Source organism: Panthera onca, chromosome X (genome assembly GCF_046562875.1).
Source record: "Panthera onca isolate mPanOnc1 chromosome X, mPanOnc1 haplotype 2, whole genome shotgun sequence".
Taxonomy (NCBI): domain Eukaryota; kingdom Metazoa; phylum Chordata; class Mammalia; order Carnivora; family Felidae; genus Panthera; species Panthera onca.
The window spans coordinates 18,198,412-18,224,146 of NC_138357.1; the positions used below are offsets into that span (position 1 = coordinate 18,198,412).

The 25,735-nt window shown below is 44.9% G+C and overlaps 1 protein-coding gene and 1 long non-coding RNA gene across 2 annotated transcripts in view; one reads left to right on the top strand and one right to left on the bottom strand.

Moving 5' to 3' along the window:
* Positions 1-25,735, top strand: part of PABIR2 (PABIR family member 2) — a 208,904-nt gene that overhangs the window by 145,686 nt on the left and 37,483 nt on the right. The gene's annotated exons all lie outside the window — the stretch shown is intronic.
* The window catches only part of LOC145714519 (uncharacterized), a 30,809-nt gene continuing 17,736 nt past the window's right edge, over positions 12,663-25,735 (bottom strand). The window contains exons 2-3 of the long non-coding RNA XR_014136872.1: positions 14,505-14,627; positions 12,663-13,282 (exon numbers count right to left, since the gene is read on the bottom strand). This is a non-coding gene — a long non-coding RNA (uncharacterized LOC145714519). The remainder of the gene's footprint in view (positions 13,283-14,504; positions 14,628-25,735) is intronic.

The following is a 25,735-nucleotide window of genomic DNA, read 5'->3' on the forward strand; positions in this document are numbered from 1 at the left end:
TGGTTAGACTTGTTATATGAATGTTTTGACAGTCTTACTCCTTCCTTTTTGGTTCTATTAATTATTTTTCTTGTTCTATTACATTAGCTTGGACCTCCAGTAAAATGCTGAATAGAGTAACTAGTACTGGACATTCCTATCTTGTTCTTAAATGTGAGAGAAAATACCTGTTTCAAAATTTATTAACAAACGCTTACGTAGTGCTTCTATGTGCCAAGCACTTGACAAATTATTTAATCCTCCCACAATGATATATATATATATATATATATATATATATATATATATATATATACATATATTATTATTATTATTATTATTATTATTATTATTTCCATTTTACAGATGAGGAAACTGAAGCACAAAGAAGCTGTCTAACTTGCCCCAGGTCACACAGGTAGCAAGTGGCAGAATGGAGAATCACACCTCCACTATCTAGCTTCAGAGACTGTATTTTTAACCACTCTGCTATGCCTGCTACCTCCTGAAATATGGAGTTTTCTATAGATTTCTGGAAGGTACTCTCTATCACATTAAAGTTTCCTTTTAGTCCTAGTTTCTTTAGAGCTTTCTAAAAGCAAATGGTGCCAAGGTGTCAAATACTTTTGCTATATTTATTGAAATGATCGTGTAGCTTTTTTCCCCCTTTAATATGCAAATATGAGTTATATTGATATCGTTTCTAATGGGGAATCAGCCTTGCATCTCTGGGATTAAACCCTACTTGGTTATGTTATATTTTTCTTTTGCAAAAGTGCACGACTTGATTTGGTAATAATTTATTCAGGGCTGTTGTATACTGTTATTTGTCCTCATAAAATTTGGTGTTGGTGTAATGATAGTTTTGGAAAATAAGTTGGGAGCTTTTCAACTTTTTCAATGCTCTGAAGCAGTTTGTTTGATAAAGGGATGATTTGTCTCAAAGGTTTTGTGCAATTTACCTTAAAAATAAACCTGTGTGTGTGTGCGCGCACGTGTGTGTGTGTGTGTGTGTGTGTGTGTGTGAGAGAGAGAGAGAGAGAGAGAGAGAGAGAGAAAGAGAGAAGAGGGCTTATGTGTATGCATGTTTGATTCTATTTCAATTTTTTCTCTATCGGTGTAGTCAGATTTTCACCTTGTTCTCAAGCCAGTTTTGGTAATTTATATTCCCCTAGAAAACCATCCATTTCATCTGGGTTCCAAATTTATTGGTATAAATATTAATACAAAATACCAATTATTTATACTTTTATATCTATACCACAACTTCTAATTACAGAGGTAGCCAAAGGTATTCTGACCAGGGAGTTGAGCAAGATTTATCACTAATTGCTAAGAGTATTTAATCTTTCCTATACTCTTTAATATATTCTCAGTGTAGTTCTCTCTCTCTCCTCTCTTTCCTTTTCCCTCTTTTCTTTACCCCTAGGTGGTTTATTTATTTATTTGTTTGCAAACTTCCTAACTGTGCCTAGTTTAATGTTTCCAAAGAGCCAGCTTTTGCTTGTATGGATCAACTTTCCATTTTTTGTGATTGTGTATTTTATAAATTTTTGCTTTAATCTCTATTAGCAAGCCTATTCCTGCAAAGCCCATCTGTCTGGAATATCCTTTCCTCCTTCCCTTTCACTTGGCTAACTCCTACTCATTCTTCAGTTTATGCATCATGTCTTTTAGGAAGCCTTCCCTGACCTTCCAGCATGATTTAAATGCTCCTCCTCTGTCCTCCCCCAGCGCTTCCAGCGCTCATTATTCTATGTTATCATTAGCCGTCTGCTTGTCTCTCTTCTCTACTTGACTGTAAATTCCTTGAGGGCAAGGACCGTGTCTAGTTCATAATTGTACCTCCAAGTGCCTAACATAGTACTTGGCATCCCCAGTGGGAATTCAGAGGTAGCAACCCAAGAGCTGGCAGGCTGATCTAACAAAGGGGCTCCCACTAGCCTATTGCCTGAGGTTTGGGGTCTTACAAAAAGGAAGAGCAATGATCTCTGGTAGAACTTCTTTTCTTGTTTTTTAAAAGAACCAAGGGGCACCCGGGTGGCTCAGTCTGTTAGGCGTCCGACTTCAGCTCAGGCCATGATCTCGCAGTTCATGAGTTCGAGCCCCGCGTGGGGCTCTGTGCTGACAGCTCGGAGCCTGGAGCCTGCTTCGGATTCTGTGTCTCCCGCTCTCTCTGCCCCTCCCCCACTCACACTCTGTCTCTCTCTCTCTCTCTCAAAAAATAAATAAACATTAAAAGTATCAAAACCCTTCGGATGTGTCATTCCAATGGTCATCGCTTGGGGGAGGAGTCCTTCTCCACTACCCTCTCAGCCTTGCGCTCCAGGAAGGATCTAGAAGGTTTAACTCCAGAAGGAGCCAAGGCAAAGAATTAGACAAAAAGGAGCTAAGACTAAACCGGAGTTAAAAGGTCTATAGATTGCTTCAGGGCGTTTCCCTTTACAAGCAGCTTTCCTGCCCAGGGGCACTTTCCTACTCAACAGTGGAGGTGGGGCATCCTCATCCCACACTTCGGCTTCTCTGGTTTCCAGTCTAATCTGAAACACCTTCCCTCTCTATTCATCTTCCCCCTCAATGCCCTCCTTTTACTCACCATTGACCCTGTAGTTTTTTATTACTTGTGTCCAGGAGGTGTTTCGAGAATATGAACTGAAGTAGTAGTTTATGAAATTGGCAACCTCTATGCGTCGCTGCCCTAGGTTTTCTTCTGGAAACTTCTGTGGTTAGCAATCAGGTCCAAGGAAAGCAGAACACAGGCCGAACTGAAAGAGAAGTATACCAAAATCATGGAACACCATGAGCTTTAGGGCCAGCTCCTGCCTACTTCTCGGCCCCTTCCTCCACCCTATCAGCCATGGTCTGAAAGCAGACTCTTTCTAGAGACAGAAATCAAACTGGTGACCAAGAGTTTTTCTGCTCACCGTGAATGTACTCCCTGGGAAAGATGGTCTCACTTCCTCATACAATCTAGGTTCCTCTTTGAAGAAAGGATCATGAAACTAAAAATATAAAAACACTTTCAAAAGAGAACTCATCCTGAAATGGAACAGAATCCAGAGGAAACAAGGCTCAACGTGGACCCACTCTGGGCCACCTGCCTAAGACAGGACTAAGGGAAGAGAGATGGCCTACACAGAGCTATGTGGGCCCCATGGGTGTTGGGACAGGGCAATGGGCTGAAGGGCAGCCTATTTCAGACCCTTCTGAGGTTGCTTTGCTGGTAGCAAATGTGTTCCAGGCACTCTGCTAGGCTCTAGGGATATAGCAAAGCACAGTTACCACCCTGAGGAGCTTATAGCATGGTGTCTATGTGGGACACGATGTCCACAGTTGGAACCCTCCCGGCTACTGTGACGTCTGGCACCTCAAAGATGGGGACTGCGTCGCATTGATCTCTGTACCCCCAGTATCCAGCATGCTACTTAAAATATGGTAGGCACTCAATTAATATTCATGACATGAAGGAAGGAAGGAAAGAAGAGGAGAGGGACAAAAAAGCCAGGGATACCTAGGTTAACTTCACGGAAGCTGGTGACTTGAAATTGGTCACTCTTGTTGTTGTGTTTTACGAGTCCTTGAAGGTATTAAAATAACAGGGTAGGAAAACAGTTGGTGGCTCCCGAAACAATTAAACATAGAATTACCAAGTGAGTCCACAATTCCACTCCTAGGTATATACCCCAAAAGAATTGAAAACAGGGATTCCCACTAGCAACACTACTCACAATAGCCAAAAGGTGAAAACAGCCCAAAGTTCATCAGTGGATGGTGAACTTAAACGGTATGATACAAGGGGTGCCTGGGTGGCTCAAGCGGTTAACCATCTGGCTGCGGCTCTGGTCATGACCTCACGGTTCCTGAGTTTGAGCCCCGCACGGGGCTCTGTGCTGACAGTGTAGACCCTGCTTGGGATTCTCTCTCCCTGTCCCTCCCCGACTTGTAGTCTCTATCTCTAAGTAAATAAATAAACTTAAAAGTGTGATACATCCACACAATGAGATGCTATTCAACCATAAAAAGGAACGAAGTGCTAATACCTGCTACAACGTGGCTGAACCTTAAAGGCATTATGCTAAGTGAAAGAAGGCAGACACAAAGGCCACATATCGCATGATTCCATTTTTTTGCTATATGCAGAATAGGTAAATCTATAGACAGAGGACATGGATTGGTGCTTGCCAGGGGCTGGGTGAAAGGCGAAATTGAGAGAATGTGCTAAATGCGTAAGGGTTTTACTTTGGAGTGATGGAAATGTTTCGGAACTAGATAGATGTGATCGGTTGTACAACATGTGAATGTGCTAAACGTCACTGAATTGTTCAATTTAAAAATAGTTAATTTTATGTGAATTTCACTTTCATAAATTATTCTTTCCAGTAACAATATTAGGGTAGCCTTAGGAAAAGTCAGGCTAGAGAAGCCCCAGTGGTGATTCTGGGCAGAGTGACTAGTTGTGGAAAGTGGTAGGCTAGGTCAGTACAGGGTGGGAACTATAACCTTCTTCATCCCCTGCTCCACCACGTTCCAATGCTTGTTTCTTTCCTACTCAACTAGGTCAAGTGTTTATTCCTATCTCCATTCCTGTCCATATCCAAGAATTGTCTGGAATTATTATTAAGACTATTCCATTTCTCCAAGGACTGTTCATCATAAAAAAGCAGTTGTTGTTTGTTAAGAGCTCTTCCGAGAAATCCCCAATATCAAGATGTCAGGAACGCAGGAAGCTGGCATGAAAACATAGGTCAGTTTAAGACGATGGACTTTTGAAGAAAGTCTTCAGAAAATGTTGGGCTCAGGTGACGGGTGGGCACGAAGTGTTGGGTACCCGGGGAATGCTAGGAAATGCTTGTGAAATGACTGATTCCTTGATTGAATAAATAAAGACATTTACACAAAGGATCTCACGCTAGTGATGGCCCTGCCTTGTTTACGGTCTTCAGGCCACATTTTGTGTAAGAGCTTTCATTCATCCATTCTTTCTTCCATTCAACAAATATTTATTGAGCATCTCCGATGTTCTAGGAAGTACAGTGCTAGGTACTTACCATCATCAACACGGATAAAAGAAATTCACATACACGAATAAGTCATAGGTATGAAAGGTACAGCATAGGGAATATAGTCAATGATATTGTAATAGTATGGTGACAGTTGGTAGCTACACTTGTGGTGAGCACAGCATAATGTATCCAATTGTTGAATCACTAGGTTGTATACCTGAAACTAATGTAACATTGTGTGTCAATTATACTTCAATTTCAAAACAGAAATTCACATACAGTTGTAAAAAATAGTTTTAGACATAAATTCAACCTTTTATCATCTCCAAACCTTGAGCTCGAGTAAACTGATGGAACAGTTTACCGATGGATCCAACTGATAGAACAGGGCAAGTTACGGCGATGGTGTTTCCACAAACTAGAATATGTGGTCCAACAAGTATGGTTCAGGGGCAACAGAGCAGAGTACTTGAAAATAAGGCCATCTAAGGCAATGGCCGTGGCACAAGGCCCTGGGGGAAAGCCTGAGCAATGTCTTCTTCCCATCTTTCCTGTCCTCTCTGTTCCCCCACCCCAAGCCTGGACCACCAGGAGACGATGAATTGAAGCAGTGTTCCTCTAGACTGCCATGGCTACACACACTCTGTGTGCAGCAGATGCTTTCTCCCACCCCCAGCGTAGCTCATGAGGGGCTCCGTGTGAACACTAGGTTGCCTGAAATTGAGGGGAGGCAATCTGGTCAGAACTAAGGAGGGTCTGCTTCTTGCCGTCTATGCTACAGTTAATCCATTGCCATCTGTCTTTATTTTGCTGACTCACTGTTTTCATTTGGGTTGGCAGTTCTTTTGCTGTTGGCTGCAGTCTTTAACTGTTTACAGAGGGCTGAGATGGATGGAGAATTAGGGGCTTTGCATTCATTCCCTGGATGAAATCCTACCCAGGTACTGTGGGCCTCTTGTTGAGGGGCTGGGGCCAAGGCCCCTGGATTTTGATGGATGGTGGAGATTAAGTGTAGGGTAACACATCATTTAGTCTGATTGCAAGGCCAGATTTCTCCCAAGTGCTGCCAAATGAGCTGGGAGGTCATGTGAATTGTCTGCCCAGGCACAAGTGAGCACGGTGCCTTTTAATTAGAACAAGGATGAAGGATATTCAGGACCTTGGTCTGTCAGGGAACTCGGAGGGCCCAAATCCTATACTTCGTTCAAGGTTCTCTTTAGACCTCACCTCATCCATGGAAGCCTTCCCTGAATAAACTTCCATCCAGCCCTTCCTCCAAAGTATACTTTTCCTATGCTTTGAATCGCATCAGCATTTGGTTTCTATTGTATATGACCCTGGCTCACTCTGTCATTTGGGAGGCAACCTTCAGCAGGCTTGAGAGATCCTTTCTTTCTCCCAATGAGATATAAGTTCATCAAGATATGAAACCCTGTAGCCTTTATAGCTCTGAATGGGATGCTGGGTATTACATCTTTGCAGCATACAGTTGAGGTGACCATACAGTTTATTGTCCAAACTGAGACACTTTTGAGAGCGCCATTAATAATAACACTGGAATAGCAAGTATATACTGGGACCATCCTGGGCATACCAGTACATACGATCACCCTACCTAAAGCACTTGTTCCTTTTTGATTTCTTTTGTTCCTACCCTAGCTCCCAGGCAGGACTGATGGACACTGACACTGAGGAGGCAGATATACCAAAACCCCCTCCACTCCCTCTACCCCAGAAATGATCTAATGCGGACAGAAATTACCTTAAAAGGGTTAAAACTGATACAAGTCCACCATACATCCATGGCATCTTATTATAAGCCATCTGTCAGATAGCCTGGAAGTGTTTCCACTGAATTCCTGTAGATTTCAAAGGCCAACAGTGGCTTCCCCTAAGTCACCTTCTCCTAGGATGTAATGGCCATATTATAAAGTGGAGGGGACTTGCTTGTAAAAATTATCCCCTTGAAAAGTTAACATTACATGGTCAAACTATCCCAAGTAGATGGTTTCTCCAAGCCATCGACCCTGGAAAATATTCTCTACCAACATGACAGGACTAAAATGTAACCTCCAGAAATTGGAGCCCTCATATACTGCTGGTGGGACTGTGAAATGGTACAGCCACTTTGCAAAACAGTCTGAAAGCTCTCAATTAAACACAGTTACCATAGGACTCAACAGTTCTACTCCTAAGTATATACCCAAATGAATCTAATACAAATGTCCAAACAAAAATGTGTACATGAATGTTCAATAGCATTATTCGTAGTAGGTTAGACATGGAAGCCATTCAAATGTCCATCAACTGATGAATGGATTAAACAAAATGTGGTGTATCTATGCAATGAAATGTTATTCAGCCATAAAAGGAATGAAGGACTGATCCGTGCTACAGCATGGATGAACCTTAAAAACATTATGCCAAGTGAAAGAAGCCAGTCACAAAAGACAGCATCATATGATTCCATTTCTATGAAATGTCCAGAATGGATGGATCCATAGAAACAGAAATATTAGTGGTTGTCCAGCACTGTCCAGGGTGAGAGGTTTGGGTGCAGGGGCATGACAGCTAAAGGGTACAGGGTCTCTTTTGGGGGTGATAAGAATGTTCTAAAATTGATTTTGGTGATGGTTGCACAATCGATTAAAACCCACTGAATTATACATTTTGAAGGGACGAATTGTATGGTCTATGAATCCTATCTCAGCAAAGCTGTTAAAGAAGTAGACTCCAGGCCTAAGCAGCACTCACAACCAGCTACCCAGGCCAGACTTGTGTTCCTTTAGTAAGGACATGGGCACTCTCTTTCAGGCCATTCTTCTCAGGCTTCAGAATGACCAAGCACCAACTTGGGCAAATGCCTCTTAAGGGCAGACCACAAGGGAGAAGACTTGTCAATACTGGCAAGGCTTTGGCATTTGCTTGATTAGCCTTTGTAGAAATACCCACCACGAAGTCATAGGGTCCAATAATATTTGAAAGGAAAAAGCCTTAGGGTGTATTCACTATACTGGTCCCTGTGGAGATGCTGAGAAAGAGGAAGTGACTTGCCCAAGTCCCACATTTGGTCAGTGGCAGAGCAGGGACCAAAACCCAGTGCTCTTCTCACTCCAGCACTCTTTCTCCTGCTCTGGCTTCTCCATTGCCTCCACTTTCCCTACCCTACCCACCACAGCCCCTTTGGCCCTTCCAGCTAAAATACGGGAGGAGTCAAGTCTGAGAATCGAAGCTCAAAATCAGGGTGAATTTGCAATTTTGGAAATATGGTACAACTATGGAAATATGGTTGACTAAATAGCAAGTCAGGAAATCAGCATTATAGGTCTCCCAACATCAGGATGTGGACAGAGTACAGGATTTGACCCCTGGTACAACTAAATTTGTGGAATAATCACATGCTTCTCTTTATACTGTATTTGGCAGTATTAGAAGAGAAAAATAATATTCATCTTAGGAAAACCTTGGTAACTGCAAATTTGCTGGCAACCTTATTTCCTCTCGCTTTCTTGGAAGAAACCAAACGAAAAAGCAGCTGTACAAATTAGCCCTGACCAACAGGCTCGGGACCAAAACAAAACAAAACAAAACAAAAAAATAAATAAAGCCAAAAACAAATCAGGCTAAATGTTTAAATCAGAATGGAAAATATATCCAACTATACGCCTACTGGAGCTCTTGAAACTGCTAATCTCCACTTGATTATCGACAACATCCTCTTTCCAAGAGGTCAGGACAAAGCTGGGGACAGTGTGACCCAAACTCATCAGCAGTTTTCCAACCCCCTTCATCTACATTCACAGATTTTTCTGATAGCCCTAACAGAAGTGAAATTATTTATCCTGCTTTGTGAGAGGCAGATGAGTACCGCAGTGAAAAGAAAATGTACTTAGTAGGTCATCAGTCAACAGATACCATGTATCAGGTACTGTGTTGGCGCTGGAAGAAGACATGAGAGGTGAGGGGGAAGACACGATGCCTGGCCAACCGCGGCCATACACCTCCAAAATAAGACAAATCATGGCCACGGGCAATAGTAAAGTTGAGGAAGTAGGAGAGTTTATATATGTTGAATGAGTCAGGGGACCAAGTCGTTCTGGATTAGAGATTTCTTTAAGGGGGGTCATGGGATATTTGGCTGAAAGAGAAAGTTGGAGTCTGACTGTGACGGCAGTGTAGGGTTTGAGGTGAGTGGCCAGATGAAAACCACATCAGGGGAATCTTCTCTTTACTCTCTCCTCAGTGCTAGGTTAGGTGCTCTCTCCTCTAGGCTCCCATAATCCTCTGGGCCCAGTTGTAGCACTTTGCAGGCTTTCCTATTATTCTCTGCTTCCTGGCCCCTATTCCCCTTGAACTGATTTTCTTGTGGAAAGAGCCTGTGTCTGGTTGATGTGCATGTCCCTGCTGCCTAACAAAGGGCTTACCCAATGGCCAGCTCTCAGGAAATGTTTATTGATGGGGTGGGATATAAGGTCACATCTCTGAAAGAGCAATCTGGAAGAGTGAGCAGGGAAAGGAGACCAGTTGGAAAGATGGTGCCCTGGTACAGACAGGAGGAGATATGGCCCTAACTAAACAGTAGCCATGGTGACAGAGAAGAAGGGAGGATGTCAGATACACTTTGAAGGCAGAATGGACAGGACTTGGGAACCTTATTTTACACCAACCTGAGGAGATAAAACAAAATGGCTATCAAACTGGAGTAGGTTGCCCACAAGGTAGTGTGGTAGGTCCTGAACACCCTACCAGGATTAGCCAGCCCCTGCTTCCACTTTGTGTGCCATTGGTCACAGACCTAGGTGTCTATGGGGACCATGGCCCTTCTGTTCTTTTCACGTTGCAGAGTCCCCAGGGAGCTCAGGCTGCCCAGTAGGACGAGGCTCCAGAGTGATGAACCAGCATTTGGCCGTCTTAATCCTACGGTCTCAGCTCGGCTCCCACCACCTGGAGGTGTCAAACAAAGCATTGCCAGACAAAGACATGAGAGTCTCCTTTTCCTGGCCGTGCCTGTTTCGTTCCACCTCGGTCTTTCTGCAGCTCAGGAAGGGAGGGGTGAGAGCAAACCACGGAACTTTTCAAAATCCCGTTTTCCAGAAGCTCAATCAGATTCATTCTGTGTCTCCTGCACAGACTGCATTCGTCTGGGTAATGTAAACACTGTGAGGCCACAGCTGTCTGCCAGCTGCAATGCTGAAGCCCATTTCGGGGGGCATGAAAAAACCTGTCTGTAACTATCACAGACGAGAAGTGTTAGCTAATGAATGGTCCCTGCTGAGTCCAGAGCCCGGCTGAGTTATTTCAGTCTTGGGCCTTAGCAGAGATTTTTATTGGGTAACAAATCTCAAATGCTTCAGTCACCCTCTAGACCCCAGATTGGAGCCAGTCCCTCAATCCCCCCAAAACTAATTCACTCCAGGGACATTCCTGGTTGCAGCTCAAGAATCTTAGCATTTGGAGTGTTGGGTGATTGCTCAAGGAGGGTATGGCGGGGCCTTAATAATCACATGAGCCCTCTTAGGCTCCCCGGAGTGGTGTGGACAGTGGTGTTTTCCAAGAGTAGGACTGTCAATGGCTTCCACCAGGGCCAATCAGCTTTGAGTGGCCTGACCAAAGAACAGTTGGCTTTGAGTTGAACACCACTGTTTCTGCTAAGCCTCAGCCTAATCCTTTGGTTCTTGCTGGCATCCTTCCTACTGTTCTTACTCCTCCTACATGGGCTTAGGTCAGGGGAAAGGCCACAGGGCCAACATGACACCAGATTGAAGGAGATGAGGGCTAGGGCCCAGCCATTTTGTGGGACATTGGCCTAGAACATGAGCACCTCATAGCTGTCCCCTCTAGCCTGCTTGGGGTAGAAGCAGGTACCCAGTTATCAGCCCCTGTACATGTGCACTGTCCTAGGGCTGTCTGTGAATTAGAGTCACACAAAAGACAATCAAATGCTAAACCCAAGCCAATGAATTTTTTATTGTGGTAAAATACAAATAACACAAACTTATGACCTTAACCATTTTTAATTTTTTTTGAATTTTTTTCTTTTTGAGAAGGAGAGAGAGTGAGCAGGGGAGGAGCAGAGAGAGAGGAGAGAGAGAATCCCAAGCAGGCTCCACAGGGGAGGGACAGAGCACGACACAGGGCTCGAACTCACAGACTGTGAGATCATGACGGAGCCAAGATCAAGAGTCGGACGCTTAACCGACTGAGCCACTGAGATCAAGAGTCAGGTGCTTCACTGACTGAGCCACCCAGGTGCCCCACTGTGACCATTTTAAAGTGTATAGTTCAGTGGCATTTAGTGTATTCACAATGTTGTGCAATTGTCACTTCTGTCTAGTTCTGGAACATTTTCATCACCCCCGAAGGAGACCCCATACCCATTAAGCAGTCATTCCCCATCCCCCTCACCCTCTAGCTCCTGGCAACCGTTAATCTGCTTTCTGCCTGTATGGATTTAACTATTCTAGATATTTTATTTAAGCGGACACATATAATGTGTGGCCTGTTGTATCAAGCCAGCGTGTTTTTGAGGACCTACAATGTGCTAGTCACTGTAAGAGGCATAAGGATCCAGCCTCAGATGCACACCAGGTATCCACAGCTGCTATGTGTTTTGGAACACTTAGCTCACTCAAGGCACGCCGGGTGATTTATTTGCACCATCCTGTTTAAGCCACACAACAACTCTCAGAAGTAGGTGATAGTAATGTCTCCATTAAAAAAAAATTTTTATGTTTTATTTATTTCTGAAAGAGAGAGAGAGAGACAGCATGAGCAGGGGAGGGACAGAGAAAGAGGGAAACACAGAATCCGAAGACAGGCTCCAGGCTCTGAGCTGTCAGCAGAGAGCCTGACGCGGGGCTCGAACCCACCAACCGTGAGATCATGACCTGAGCAGAAGGCAGACGCTTAACCAACGGAGTCACCCACGTGCCCCAGTAATGTCTCCATTTTAAAAGCGAATAGTCCGAGGCTCAGAAACATTGAGTAACTTAGCCAAGGATGCACTAGTAGTTAAGAGTCCAACTTAAGTCCTTCTGTTATTTAGCCCAACTTAGAGCCAATCTGCTTACTTAGAGCCAACGTACTGCCTTTGTGGTATGTGTTGCCTGCCTTGTCTTGCCTGCCCTTAAATCCCCGCTGTGACAGACCCCATAGGCAGGGGATAATCTCATGAGGCCCTTGTTAAAATATACATTTGCTGCCAGATAGGAAGCCTGGCATGAGCGCCCCTAGTGTTCACATGCACTTGGGCACACCCAGAGTTCTCTTTAGTTCCCAGAGCACTGACTAAAACCCCACCCCTTTCTCTCCCACTCATGAGAGCATATGGGGATGTTAGAGTTATTTATAGAGAAATCCTTGAATCTGCTTGAGTTTATTTTTCTAAGTAAATCACATACAAGTTTGCCATTTGATTATTGGAAATGAATAATAACTGATTGTCAGATACCAGGGTGTCCTGACATCAAAGATGAGAGCCTCTGGTCCAAAGACATCCTCCTTTGTGACCTATCTGGAGGCCCCAGGGAGGTATAACTCAGCTCCGCGGGTTCCAGTTTGCAGGTGAATTCCTGGATCAGTCAGGTTCCCCCTGGGAACTTGCCTGTTTCAAACAAAGGTCTGGAATGGTCTTCATGAGGCAGCCTCAAAGTCTGTGCACCTGATGTCTAGACTTTTGAACAGTGATTCTGGCTGCATTTGACAAGGACCCTCCTGTCCCAAACACGTGTGCAAGCAATAGCCAGAGCCTGACCCAAGTTCTACAGCAAAAGTCGGTGAAAAGGAAAAGGAAAATGGGAGTTGTTCCGCTGTTTTATAGACTCCAGGATGTATGTTTAAAAGATCCACAAATGGGAGTGGCACCCCAGAAAGTTCAATGGAACTGAAAGAGACAAATATTGATACTCAACAGTCAGCTTCTACAATAATAATGGCACTGCCTGAATTCAAATAAGCAGAACAGATGTTCCTCATGTGTTATGAGTTGAAAATCATTCCTTCATGTGGGATCAGTTAAAATCAAGCTTGAGACTTAGTGTATGTTTAATATAAAAACTCTCAATAAAGAGACTTTGGAGGCAAAATCCAAGCGAGGGCATGCTACAGTCATCTGTGCAAATAATCAACTATTCAGCATTTGCCTGGAAGACATCCAGGATGTAAACGTGTGATGATGGCAATCACCAGAAATGGAGGTGGTAATGAGAGACATGTTCTTTGCCATCAAGTCTGACCGGAGCTCAGCATGTATGGTTTTTCTCAGCATAAGTGGAGCTTGGAGCTTGGTGGTAAGGTGAGCCCTGGAAAAAAAAAAAAAAAAAAAAAAAAAGGAAATTCTTTTGACATTTAATATACCTCAGAAAAATTTTCGAGAGATAGGCTCTTGGAAAATGCATGCAACTGTCCCACGGAAGAGCTCATTTCAACTTGAATCAGCCCAGCCCAGGCACTGGGGTGGGTGTAATGAGAGAACTTTGCCATAATCTTTGCCTTCAGGACCCATCCAGACCACGGAAGCACCTACAGCAGGGCTGGAAGACACAGTGGGAACTATAACCCAACACTCTCATTTCACTGATGAGGGGACAGACGCAGGAATCTCTTAGACGTGCCTCGGGTCGCACAGTGAGTCTGTCCCCAGGCAAAGTTGAGACCTGAGTCTTAGCCTTCATGACTCCACTCTGAGAGCCCACTCAATGAAACAGGTAGAAATCCAAATTGAATATAAAAACATCATTTCCCTTTCACAGTAATGGCATAAAATTAGGATATTACAAGAAAAAACAGAGCTGGCCTGCCCTTTCATTCCACAGCACGGGCTAACAGCCCTTTTTGTTTTAAAGAATTAGTGGAGTAAAATAGTCACCCGATCCCAAAGGAAAAAAAAAAAAAAAAAAACACAAAACAGGCAGCCACAAAGAAAATCTTAATGAGGCCAGGAAAGGGCCGAAGGCATTGGGATGCTGCCCTCCAAGGCAGGCAAGAAAGATTAGAGCCAAATAGTTGGAGAAATGAAGGCATAGGAGGGGTATCATGTGATTGAAGTCCGCAGAGAAACTCTTGAAGGTGATGGATCCAAGGGACTTAGACACTTCCTCCAGATTTGGGGGTACAAGAGAAAGGGGCAGCTTCTGCAATGCATATCAGGGAAAATACACAAGAGGCGGCCTCACTGTATGCAGCGGGTTCTAGATGTCCAGTAAACATGAACGAAATGTGGGAACCTTCTTCTTCCAAAAGGTGTTATGAAGGTACAAAGCCACTCTCAAAGAACTTCAAATAAACCAATTTGTGGTTTCATAACAAAAATGACAATACTAATAGTAGCTGGCCATTTGTTGGGCCAGCATGCTGAGCTCTTTACATGGTTCCCTCGTTCCATCCTCACAACCACCCAGTGTCCATTTTGCAGATGGAGAAACTGAGGCTCAGAGGGGTTAAGTCAAACAGCTAGTCAGGGGTGGTAACCCACCCTCCGGTAAGATCTCCCTTAATCCCCGAACATGGCAACACTCCACCAACCTGCCTCCTGTAATTGTGATGCTTGCTTGAGACTCTCCCTCTGGCAGTAAAGAGCGCTGGAGAAAGTGATGCTTTAGAACGTTCGTTCTGGTCGGTGGGAAAGATGACCTGGAAAGAGAGACCCTGGGACCAGGGAATCAGTTAGGAGGCTTGAACCAGTGAGAGGAAATGACAAGTCGGATTTTGTGAGATTGCTTGAAGGAGGAACTGACAGGCTCTGAAGACATATGGGATCCTACCGTTTTAGACTTCGCTTTTTTCATTTAGGACATCATGGAGATCTTTCCATGACAGCACATACAAATACATCTTGCCCTTTTTTGTGACGGCTTAGCTAAGATTCCATTCTTTGGGAGCACTGCTATCATAAACACTATTTCGGTGGGCACACTGGATGTACGTGTACCTTTGCATCCTGGTATATATACAGGATCGTCTCCAAGGGGTGGAATTTCCAGGCTGAAAGGAACATATTTTAAATTTGGATAGGCTTTTTGGAGAAGATTTTCATAGTTGAGGTGATTCATATTTTAAAATAGAGATGGGGCAAAACCTTCCTTGGTAGCGTTCAGGAATAACCGGGTTGGTCACCATTCCGAAGTGTAATCAGAAAGCACAGGGCCTTCCATGGCTTTCTAAACCGGACAAACATCAATATTATTGCAACTAATGACAGGAAGAAAGAGAACAGAAGGCATGGTAACCCTTTGGGAACCATTTTCGAATGTTGGCGATCTAGCAACTCATCTCTCTTCATTACTTAATGTTAAAGGAAGGGGACCTGAGCAGCTGGATGGCTGTGACTAGAGCAGACGGCCTTTCCCCAAAAGGGGGACTGGCAAATTGAATGGAAGGCGATTTTCAGACATAATAGCAACTTGACTTTATTTGTAGTTTCGAGGCGATTGGCTATCATTTATAGTCAGGGAATCCAAGTAACCTCTTAAAAATAGCTCCCAAAGGGAAGAGAAGGTAACCGTGAATAGTATTGTTAAGTATAATGGTCTAGCCTCCCCACCCCCAAATGACGTTTCGGTACTCTGCTGGCAGGGTCAGTTCTGGGTGACAAATTTCCAGCAATGTCTCCGACCAAAACGCTGCGTAGTCCTGGTGCCCAGATCCTGGGCATCATGAACCAAGTAAGAAGTAAGAAGTGGGCAGGGAAAGGGGTAGCCTTACTCTGAGAGAGAGGGCTAGTTCTCTCTCTCTCAGAGAGACAAGTGGTAACAAATGCAGGCCGTGTTTAGGGAGACACCTATGTATGGGGATAATAAGCCTACTTCTTAAAGTTTTTTCAGACTGGACGAGAAAACAGAATACCACCCTTTTGTTCATTCACTCAACAAATGTTTCCTGAGCATTTACTGTGGATAAATACATAGATTCAAATGGTAATGGGTGCTTTAAGCAGAAAAAAAACAAAAACAAAAAAACTAGTTCTGTGAGAGAGAAAATATGGGTCGGGCCTGGGCTGCGGAGTCAGGATGGCCTCACCAAGGTGGCCTGACATTTAAAGTGAGTCCTAAGTGAAGAGAGGGGGACCAGTCGCTTAAAAAGTCAAGGGGAGAGGGGCGCCTGGGCGGCTCAGTCGGTTGAGCGACCGACTTCAGTTCAGGTCATGGTCTCACGGTTTGTGAGTTCGAGCCCCGCGTCGGGCTCTGTGCTGACAGCTCAGAGCCCGGAGCCTGCTTCGGATTCTGTGTCTCCCTCTCTCTCTCTGCCCCTCCCCTGCTCATGCTCTGTCTCCCTCTGTCTCAGAAACAAATAAACATTACAAAAAAAAATTTTTATTTTATTTTATTTTATTTTTAAAAATTTTTTTTTCAACATTTTTTATTTATTTTTGGGACAGAGAGAGACAGAGCATGAACGGGGGAGGGGCAGAGAGAGAGGGAGACACAGAATCGGAAACAGGCTCCAGGCTCCGAGCCATCAGCCCAGAGCCTGACGCGGGGCTCGAACTCACGGACCGCGAGATCGTGACCTGGCTGAAGTCGGACGCTTAACCGACTGCGCCACCCAGGCGCCCCCAAATTTTTTTTTTTTAAGTCAAGGGGACAGCCTTCAAGGCTGAGGGAAATGTGTGTAAAAGAACTTGGGGGAATCAGACTCTTAGGGTTACCGGTCAGGCAGGAGACTACCTGGGAGGTGCTCCCAGGCTTCCCACCGGGCAAACCAGAGTGCTCCAGGCCTTGTGGTTGCTCAGAGGCCCAGAGACCCAGGTGGGTTCCAGAGATCAACCAGAACAAGTTGCCCAATGAGGATCCATGGTAATGGCCTGCGTATAGCTTCAGCCAGTTCAATAAGGTGAGCTTCCAGTGTATTCCCAGACCCCAGGGCCTCAGAGAATCGTGTCCCAGTGATTTCCATTTCTGCTCATTGCTTTCCGTCAGCAGAGAATGGCTGCTTGCTGAAAACCTGGGCCTCACCTTGGTTAGGGTTAACGACTGAGGCAGCTCTGGCCCTCAGGAAAAGAACAAGCAGCAACGGAGAGCGAGAGCAGTAACCGGAGCCAAGGAAGCAGCCCCTGCCAACAACTTCCGTTCCTTCTCTTTCCGTCGGCATGGCTGCCCAAGGAGCCCCCAGTGACTGTTTATGGTGATCTGTTTGTTTCGCAATTGACAAAGAAGGAGGGAGCCCTTTCTGACATTTTTGCCCAGAGGCCCCAGATTTTTCAGTATGAAACTGCCAAATACGCAATTTGGGGTGGATATTTGGCTGAATCACTTTGAAGGGCCTGTCAGTGCCTAAAATGGAAATTGTTAGAAAGCAGAGGCGGTCGGTTGCCAGCAACCATGAAATGGTAATGACCAAATCATTTATTTTTGCAACGAAATGTCATCCCCTCACACTACAAAGGCAGGGTTTTTTCTAGTTTGAGAGTACCGACTACCTCTAAAAAACCTTCCAGAGCGATTCTGTGTGCCACACACGTGGGCACACGTGCCCTGTCGCCCTCCCAGCCTCCGTCTTCCCGCCTCACCAAGCCTCCTCCATGTTCCCGGAGCCCAGCTGCAACCTGGGATGAATTAAGAGGTTGGCTGATTGTGAAAGGTAACCAGGCTTTAGCCACCCTATAAAACGAGGGGGAGTTCATTTGGCTATTTATAAGATGGTGTGTGGCCGACTTTACCACATGGCAAGGTCAGTAAGCAGTAATAGACTATGCCCAACAACATGATGTAGGTCTTTTTAACAATCTGTTTGAGTCCAGCTCGAGGAGACATGACACTTCATAAGGTTTTACTGGACGTATCTGCTCAAGTAGCAGGCGAATCAGGCAGGAGCTCTAATTCTGTATCTTTTATTTTTAAACTCTGGTACTTTCTTTTTAGCTTAGGAGGAAGAGGCTGGAAAATACATTGTGGGCTCACACTGGGGAATGAAAGGAGATCCTGCTATTTCTTTGAAAACAGCCATTAAGATACTGTTCCCGAGGGCCGGTTCCTGGCGGCCTCAGGTCCTTCTTTCCTTTTTTCCATATTGACTCTTTGTGTCAGGATCAGTGAAAACTTACACTGCCATAAGATTTCTTTTAAAATAATACTTTGCAAGACTTTTGGCCTGAAAACATTTCAATAATGTCTGCACATTCAAAACTGAGAACTAAGACGGTTCCGTTTGGCTTTCACCGTAGTAAAAGCTTTGAGAGTCATATCTTTGGATCCCGGTCATTGGTCCACAAGTTTCGTGACCGGCTTCTTTTTCCACAGAAGTGGTTTTCCCCGAAGTCGTTTGTGATTGTTAGTGTGGGATCCATTTCGTAAGTAGGTCTGGTTTTAAAAATAAGTTTAAAAATAAGACCTTACCATTTAGCCGGGGACCTTGGCCGTCTGAATGGGGCAGTCTCTTGGTATCTCGCTACCTTTGAAGCCCACGCTTCCGGAATCCCTGTTATGCAAGGGGTTATGGCTCTGATGTGTGGGTGAATCCCTCCTTCCAATTCCCTCACAGGGTTGGCTCCAAGGGGAATTATAAATTAGGTCAAGTCTGTAATCTCTGTCCCTTTCCCAAACTTTTAAGAGCCATCTAACCCTCAGTCCACATGCATCTGATCCCATTATCTCAGCTTCAGTCTCCTTATCTGTAACATGAAGGGCTTTCACTATGCAAGCTCTGAGTTCTCCCCCAACTCTGACATGTGACAAATCTAATGGATTTACCAGCGCAGAGGAATATGGCCATTTCCCAACACTTTCTTTAGTTTGGGCAAACCCATTTTCTAGAACGATCTTTCCCTAGGTTGCCCTTGTAAGAGGAAAACATGACTCATTTCCAGTGTCTTAGAGTCCACACTTGGCAGTTCTGCGTGAGGAAACTTTGCTCTCTGTAGAAGGGGCACAGAGCGCCCTGGAAACCAAGCCGGGCACATGTACCTCACAAGGAATGTAGGCACATGAGGCAGGTGGGGTGGGCAGTCCTCACAGGGGCCAGAATCATCCGTAACATCTCATTCGTCCCATGAAGCTGGCCCCACTCAGAAGCATGATGGTTCAGAGCTGAGCCCTGGGCCAGAAGAGCAGCTCCCCTGCTTACTAGAAGTTTAACCTGGAGCAAGTTAATTAACCTCTCTGTGCCTCAGTTTCCTAATCTGTAAAACACGAATAACAGTTGTACTTTTGTAAGGATTAAATGAGGTCAAATAAGCATGTAAAGTGCCTAGAACAATGCCCAGCACACACATAACAAGTGTTCGGTAAATGCGAACCATTTTCATCGTTGGGCACACATGTCCAGATGCAGTCCCAGGAGTGGAGAGGGTCACCTTACATGAAGCTGTTCTCTCTCTCAGAGGTGCCCCAGACTCTCTGTGCTTTAGAACAACTTTTGTGAGGTATCTGATCCGAAATAAGTGACGTCCTCCTCTCTGCAGAGCTAAGTGTCCGACGGATAGTCCGTCTATCCCAGGCTTAGTCCGCCTAGGTTCACAAGTCAGTGATAACAACCAGAAGGGTGGCAAACATCTGATGAGAGGAAAACGTGGTCATCTGAACCTAAGCAATTGCCTCCCTTGCCCGCAGAGGATTTATCATAACTCCGACCTGAAGGCTCTCGGAGGTAACAAAGGATCTTTTAGAAAAGTGCGTTCCCTCGGGCTTCTCCATGTCTACAGAGGTCCAGACAAGAGAAAACAGATTGCAGTTAGATCCAGGGAAGACATTTGTAGCACAGATAGATAAAACACTGGGCCAGATTCCCAGAGCAGGTTATATGGTGTCTTCCCTTGGTAATTTCAGAAGAGAACAGCTGGTCATCTGTCCTAGATTGTCTCGGACTGTCAGAGCAAGCAAGAAGAACACTTAGAGGTCATCTTATCCAAGCCTTGGTTTTAAGCCTGAGAATTCTAAGACCCAGAGAACGGAGACAATGACCCTATAGTCACATAGCTAATTATTGGCAGGGCCAGTACTTAGGTCATAGGCCAACAGATCACGCCATTGCACCATACTGGTTTCCAACTGCTGTCCCTTCTAGTTCTGGAATGCTCTGTATTGCCAACATACTAAAAAGTAATTGAGGCCCACCCAGAAGGACTCAAAGGTATCGAGCAGTGCCTAACTTCCAGCTCCTCCAATGTATCCAACCTGATTTTGGAGCTCTGGCTGTCAAAGCATTTCAGCCAAGCCTCCTCGCTCAACTAACTGGTCTTCTAAGCTTACCATTTGAAAGCAGCTGTGGTTAGAGCAGAGCTTGCTGACTCAGCCCATGGAGTAAGGATGACTAAACACAAGAATTTCCTGTTGGGGGGGGATGGAAAATATCTTTCAAATGCATTTGTTTCAGGGAACCATTCTGATCAGTCAGGACCTGGCCCACCGTGGGCCCATGAGGAAAAGCAGCAGGCTGTCCCCGCTCAGCACCAACGCAGGATTTGCAGATGTTTCCTTTCTTTTTGCTAAACAACCCTGTGGCTGTCTCGGCACCATTTTGGTCTGGCCAGCATTCGCATAGAGCGATATCTGCCAACTGGTACAGCCCAAAGCCAAGGGGAGCGGACGTCTCCCCTGACCGGAGGGGCCTTTCACATTCCCCTGCTCAGAGGCCTTCCCCCCCAGGGGTGAATGGGGGCTGATCTGCTTTATCTCAAGACAGCTTCAATTCTGAGCCCACCTTGAACTCAAAAGAGAGGATCATTTATGCTGACTGATCACAAAACAGTGTGGGCTGGCTTCCATCTCCAGGGTGCACTCTGGGGAGTTTGCAATCTGGAGTCAAGTCATCATTTTCAGGTCTAAATACCACACAGACATTGGACAACTTTAGGAAACGAACATTGACCTTCAGTTGGATTGCTCACCAGCTTAAGGCATTAATTCAGTGAAACTAAAATTTGGATAAATATTTCAAGGCTCTTGGCTGGGAAAGAGTCTGCCTTGCTCAATTAGAAAGTTGGAGACACCTGGTGCATTTGGGGGCGACACATTTTTACAACTTGCAAATTAGAAAGGGGGGCGGGGAAAGAGGGAGAGTGAAGTACTCGGCCATCTTCTCAAAGCAATACATAACTCGAACAGTTCCAACATAGAGGAGTTGAGTCTAAGGCGCTGCCCCATCCTCTCTCTCTCCCCTCCTCATCCCCAGCCGCTCTTTCACAGGGAGGAAACACCACCAACTGCCTTGGAGGTCTCAAAGAGGGTCAAGGATTTATTTTTCATAAGTGAGTAACAATCTCTTATTCCAATGGGGGGAATGTCCTGGGACAGGCAATGTGGAGTAATGGAAAGCAATCTGGTCTTGGGGGAGGGGGAAGGGAGGAGAGAGAGTGCCCCAGTTCCTTGCCACCTAGCAAGGTGAGCTTGGAAGTGTTATCTGACTTTTCTAAGCCTGTTTCAGATCCTGTAAGCATGTAAGGTACATAAAGTACCTGGGAATAATATGGCCTTGATAAGTGTTTTCTAAATTTCTAAATTTCTTGTAGTTATGAATTCTTCTGTTTGTCTAACGCTTTACAGCAAATACACTATTTCTATTTTCACTATCTTATTTGGATCTTACAAGATGCATGTGATGTCAGCAGGGTAAAGACTGTTACCTGTCTGATAGAGGGAAGTGAGGCTCAGAGAGGCCAGGAGGCAGCGTATGAAGGAACAAGGGCTCTAGATCCAGTGTTCCTTCGAACATACCACACAACATCTCATTTTAAGGTGCAAAGGTTTTTAAAGGATAAAGGACGATAGGATCAACGTATCAGATCTACGTCCTGCAACTAAGCACCCTTTGTATGAGGGCTCAAACATTGGAGGAGGGCTCAGAAGAAGCAGTATCAGGCTGTGACTAACAAATAGCATTAAAGATTACAGTAAGACCTTGTCTACTCAAAACGCAAGAGGCCAGGGGGAAGTGGCCTTGGAATGACTTGGGTTGGGATTATCTAATATTTTTGTAAAAGAACAATAGGACCTCTGGTTGGCGGGGAATGAACAGTTGCTATTTGGAATAACATGGGCCAGTGTAAAGAGGTTGACTGTAGACTCAGGTGAGTGAGCCAATATATACTTAGTCCACCCCCTTCGAGTACCTGGCTTCTCATGGAGCCATCAGCTGCTTAACAGTAGTGGACTTGTGGCATAAATCTTCTTCAGGTTTCCATAGGTCTTAGAACCCTTGACTCATGGTGCTGATTGGGGCCATTATAGGTCATATAGTCCAGTCCCTACCAGTGAAGCCACTCCTGCTGAGTGACTACCCACTCTCTGGTGACAAAAAACTTCTTACCAGCTCTATGTGTCATTTCTAGCTCTGTGCTCTGGCCAGTCCTGATGATGGTCATCTATGCCATCGTCATTTCTTTTCTTCTGTTTTCTTTTTTTTTCTTTTCTTTTCTTTTCTTTTCTTTTCTTTTCTTTTCTTTTCTTTTTTTTCCTTCCCTTCCCTTCCCTTCCCTTCCCTTCCCTTCCCTTCCCTTTCCTTTCCTTGAGAGAGAGTGTGAACTAGGGAGGGGGGCAGAGGGAGATAGAGAGAGAGAATCTTCATCTAATGCTCAGCATGGAGCCTGACATGGGGTTCAATCCCATGACCCTGGGATCATGACCTGAGCCAAAATCCAGAGTCAGACGCTCAACTGACTGAGCTATCCAGGCACCCTGTGCCATTGTCATTTCTGACGACATGGGGCTCTAGGGGAATACAGAGATGTTGATGGCAAATGCATCTCATGTAGGCAACTAGGCATAATCCTGAAAGTTATATGAAAACAAAATGTCCATAAAGCAAATCCTGTTTTTTGTGTCTTAGGTTGGCTTGTTATTTAAAGGAATCATTGTTCCCTAACTTATCACTTTTTAAAACGTAGTATTAGATTTGCATAAAGCAGGGATTTTTTAACCTAGGGTCTGTAGTTCTTGGATGAAATACAGGAAGCTCCATGAATTTTTCTGAAACTATGCAAAATTATGTGTTTGCATTTACACATTTCTGTAAGAAGAGAGTCTACAGCTTTCCTCAATTTCTCAAAGGGTCAGCCTCCCAAAAAGTTAAGAACTATTGGTTTACAGGAAGGTAGAACTGTAACTGTGTTCATGAACATCAGCTTGCAACTCTGATTACAGTTTAGTGGGACGGTGGCTTTGTCTTTGTCCATTGCCAGTGTCTGGTTCTCTTCCCTTCTGCTGCCACTGAGGGATGGGTACCCCTGGGGCATGCTGCCAAGCTTTGATCATCCGCCTGCCCTATTTGAGAGGATTTGAGTGGTGATTGGCCATACAGTTTAAACTTTGGAGGCAGACAGCTCTGTGATGTGGGGCAAGTTGCTTAATCTCTCTGAGCCATAGTTTCCTCATCTAATAGATAGGGATAATAACAGGTTATTGTGAGGATTCTAAATGAGATGATGGCTATAATATGCTTGACACATAGTAAGTGCTCAATAAAGAAAAATGTCAACAGTATCTGTACCAGGTGACCAAGTCCTTAAGAAGACCTAAAGCTCTTTTCTGACTACATGGATAGCTCTTTCTGGGGGCCACCTTGCTGCCCAGGACCATGCCCAGTGGCCCATTCGTGGGCATGAGCACAAAACTGATCGGACCTTTGCCATTTTGTCAAAACACAGGCTTTGGCCCGTTCAGTGCCGGTCCTCTGCTGTCAAGGAGGCTGAAACCGTGTTTGATTATTGAACATGGGAATTCTATGTAGGGATGCAGGCTGTGGCTACAGGAGGCCAAAACAACTGGTGCAGTCAAATTGGCTCCAGACCTTGGTCAGTGCTTTGGCATGGCAGCAATGACAGTATCCAAAAGGCTTTCTCTCTCTTGTTCCTGTCTGAGTCTCAAAACAGCCAGATGAGGTCAGCAGGGCAGGTGTCAAAGAAGCCATTTATGGGCAGCAATCATAGAAGCAAGTCTGGGAGTTTCAAGGACTTGGTGAAAATGTGAGGTGTTGCAAAAAAAAAAAAAAAAAAAAAGCAAAACGAGTTAGCAAGAAATGTTTACTGAGTATCCATTTTTGAGTTTTTTGAGTTTATTGGGAACAAATGAATATAGCACAGAACTAGGCACATAGGAAAGGCTTATATAGTCAGGTTGGGGTGTCAAGAATTCCATGAGAGGGAATCTCGTGAGACAGTCTAACAAGTCATTGGATGCTCTGGTACAATCAAGGGCTGTAAGACTTCAGAGAAGGGAAGACATAAGTCAGTGACAAATGAAAGCTTCTTTTTTTTTAATGTTTATTTATTTATTTATTTTTATGAGAGAGCGCACGAGAGCGCGGGGGGGGGGGGGGGAGGGGCAGAGAGCTAGGGGAACAGAGGACTGTGCACCGTCAGCACAGAGTCCGATGCGGGGCTCGAACCTACAAACCATGAGATCGTGACCTGAGCCGAAATCAAGAGTCGGTCGCTTAACGCACTGAGCCACCCAGAGGCCCCAAAACGCTTCTGAAAAGAGGCAGGCCCAGGGCGTGGAGGCGCTTACACGGTGGCGAAACAGGGGGCTGCTTTTGGAAAGTAGCAGGGATTTTAGTTGAAGGGGTCATCGAAGGCCTCAAATGCCCAAACACGAAGGGAAGGGTGTGGACTTGATGTGGTAGGCAGTGAGGAGTGGCTAAGTGTGGCAACGGAGGGGCAAGGAGGGGGAATGGAGTCAGAGTCCGACTGGGAGCCACGAAGAAGAATCCGGACTTAAATGGGCAGAACAGTCTGGGCTAGCAGGAGACCATGGGAACGAGGAGTGAGAGCCTGCTGGTCTCCAGAGCCTTTGCTTCGAGTAACCCCAAGAGTTTTCTCTTTGTTTTTGTTCCTTTCTTTTTTTAAAGTATAATTTATTGTCAAACTGGCTTCCACACAACACCCAGTGCTCATCCCAACAAGTGCCCTCCTCGATGCCCGTCACCTTAATTCCAGTATGGTTAGTACACAGTGTTGTATTAGTTTCAGGTGGACAATACAGTCATTCAGCGGTTTCATACATCACCCGGTGCCCATCACGGCAAGTGCCCTCCTTAATCCCCATCACCTATTTCGCCCCTCCCCCCACCTCCTTCCCCTCTGGTAACCATCAGTTTGTTCTCTATAGTTAAGAGTCTATTTCTTGGTGTCTCTCTCTCTCTCTCTCTCTCTCTTTCCCTTTGCTCGTTTGTTCTGTTTCTTAAATTCCATGTATGAGTGAAGTCATATGGTATTTGTCTTTCTCTGACTTATTTCACTTAGCTTGATACCTTCTAGATCCAGCCATGTTGCAAATGGCAAGATTTCATCCTCTTTATGGCTGGATAATATTCATCGTATGTATACCACGTCTTCTTTATCCATTCGTCTATCGATGGACACTTGGTCTCCTTCCACAGTTTGGCTATTGTGAATAATGCTGCTCTAAACGCAGGGGTGCACGTATCCCTTTGAATCAATGGTTTTGTATTCCTTGGGTAAATACCCAGTAGTGCGATTGCTGGATCGTAACGTAGTTCCATTTTTAACTTTTTGAGGAAGCTCCGTGCTGTTTTCCATGGTGGCTGCACCAGTTTTCTCTAGCATAAGTAACACCCCTTTCATACAGGCACACGTGAGCTGCTTTGTTAAGACAGCCAGGCAAAATCACTTTCAAAGGAGAAAAACTGAGAGGTGATTCTCCATGTTACAAAATGGTTCTTCACCAGAGGATGCACAGGAGGTTGTTTGACTTAGAAACTCCCCTCAGTTTAGAATGCTTTTGGATTAGAACGGTAGGCTTTTTTGGATTTAGGAAGAACAGCCAAAAATGATAGGGGAAAAGTTTTTTTGAATAGCTAAAGAG